Source organism: Clupea harengus, chromosome 17 (assembly GCF_900700415.2).
Source record: "Clupea harengus chromosome 17, Ch_v2.0.2, whole genome shotgun sequence".
Taxonomy (NCBI): domain Eukaryota; kingdom Metazoa; phylum Chordata; class Actinopteri; order Clupeiformes; family Clupeidae; genus Clupea; species Clupea harengus.
In genome coordinates, this window is record NC_045168.1 from 17306363 (window position 1) to 17308862 (window position 2500).

Sequence of the window (2500 nt, forward strand, 5' to 3'; positions counted from 1 at the left end):
ATGCAGTAGTTTTTTGTCCTTTTTTATTTTACATTTTTCTTTCTTTTTTTGTTGACTGTACTGGCCTATATCCTATTGTTTGTTCTGTGCAAATCATTTACACATTCATTTGTGTTTGCTGTGGGCTATAGGCTACAGCACTTTTGGAAAAAATAAAGAAATATTTTAGTTGTTACTGTATATTTGTGTGTTGTTTTATATTTGCGTAAAAACATTATACAGTTATATTTTACTACAGGAGTAAGCGTATAGTAACATAATGTTCCTGATAAGGCCTTCATACTGGTGTTTTCCCATTTCATAGTAGTGTTTTCCATTGAGCACATCAGTGTTCAATCGATGCTTAGAATGTCTACTCATATAATGGGCTGTGTTTGTCATTAGAAAACAAAGTACCCTTTTGAGGTGACATAACACTGTTTTGAAAGCAAAGTTGCCTTTTGCAGGATGTATAAAGGGTTTTGCATTTTGTGTGAGTGGTTTTGGGATTTGTGTTTAGAGTTTTGAGGAAACGAGGCATGCTTTCAAAAAATGTGTGTTAGCAATTGAGAAAAACTGTAAAATACAAAGAAATCTCAAGGTGCTTAACATAGTATGGACAGTCACAACAACAATAATACAAAGTAAGAGAAGTGCAGAAAATAAGATAATATAATATACCAAAAAAGATAATAAATTAATTTAAAATAATGTATAAGATTATAATGAGATCGAATAATATGTATTAAAAACAGTCATTTTGGACAGAGCAATTAAAACAATGCATTCTAAAAACAACACAGAAAATAAACTAAAACAAAGACCAGGACTTTAGGTGAAGGCAGAGATAAATAAATGGGTTTTGAGGTGTGATTTAAAAGCAGTGAGGGAATCTAAGGCCCTAATGTTCTCCGGGAGCTTGTTCCAGAGTCGTGGCCCCAGTGAGGAGAAGGCACGATCTCCCATTTTAGTAAATTTTGTCCGGGGAACTGCAAGGAGGTTTGAGTTTCCGGACCTAAGTGTCCTTGATGTGAAATGAGGGGTGAGGAGGTCCTGGAGGTAGGTTGGGCCGGTAGTGTTTATGGCCTTGTGAACTAGGAGAAGGACTTTGAAAATGATTCTTTGGTTGATTGGAAGCCAGTGGAGGGAGTAGAGGACTGGGGTGATGTGTTCTGATTTCCTTGTCCGAGTGAGAACCCGGGCAGCACTGTTCTGAACATACTGCAGCCTCTGAATGGTTTTCGCTGGTAGACCTGCCAGCAGAGAGTTGCAGTAGTCAAGGCGGGAGCTGATGAATGCGTGCACCAGCTTTTCTGCAGCATGTTTCGGTAAAGAGGGTCTCAGCCTTGAGATGTTTCTCAGGTGGTAAAATTAAGTTTGGCAGATGGATTTAACGTGTTCATCAAAGGACAATAATGAGTCCAGCTTGACACCCAGGTTTGTGACGAGTGAGGAGAGAGGGGTGGGGTGACTATTTATGGTGATGTGGGTGATGCTGGCCTTTTTAGTTTGATAAGGGGTGCCAATAAGAATGGCCTCTAACTTGCTGCCATTGAGCTGAAGGGAGTTGTTGCTCATCCAGCGCTGGATGTCATCCAGGCATTTAGTAGTCCGGGAAAGAGCCAGGTGTTTGTCAGGTGCAGTTCGGAGGTAAATTTGGGTATCGTCAGCATAAGAGTGGAATTCCATGTTATGGCTCCGTAGTATATTTCCCAGGGGCAGCATGTAAATTAAAAAGAGCAGAGGCCCCAGGACTGACCCCTGGGGGACACCAGAGGTAACACATCTAATGCTGGAGGTGAGATTGCCGAGGGCAACATATTCCTGGCGTCCTGTGAGGTAAGAATGAAAGAAGTTGAGGGCAGTGCCTGTAATTCCCACCTCCTGGAGGCGCCGATACAGGATGTTATGGTCCACCGTGTCGAAAGCAGCACTTAAATCCAGCAATATAAGTAAACTGGGGGAGCCAGAGTCTGACGATCTTAGGAGGTCATTTAGAACCCTCACCAGAGCAGTTTCAGTGCTATGGGATGGTCTGAAACCGGACTGGAATGATTCATAAAGGTGGTGGGAGTGGAGATGGTCATGAAGCTGGAGGGAGACGACCTTTTCCAAGACCTTTGCTAAGAAGGGCAGGTTTGAGATGGAACGGTAGTTGGAGAGGTCCTCAGGATCAAGATTGTGCTTTTTGAGCACAGGTTTGATGGCTGCCAGTTTAAGGGAGGGGGGTACTTCACCAGAAGACAGGGACCAGTTTATTATGTAGGTTGCAGTGGGGATGATGGCTGATAGACACGCTTTCAATAGTGATGTGGGGATGGGGTCCAAAGAGCTGGTGGAGGAGTTCATTTTTAAAACAATGCTGGAGAGCTCAGGTTGAGTGACCTCAGCAAAGTGATCAAGGGCAGGGCCATCATGAGGGGCATGATCAGGGTGAGGGTCAGGTTGGTTGGGGGTGATGTTGTGCCTGATGTTTTCAACCTTTGTTTTAAAGAAGTCCATAAGTTGCAGTCATCAGAGG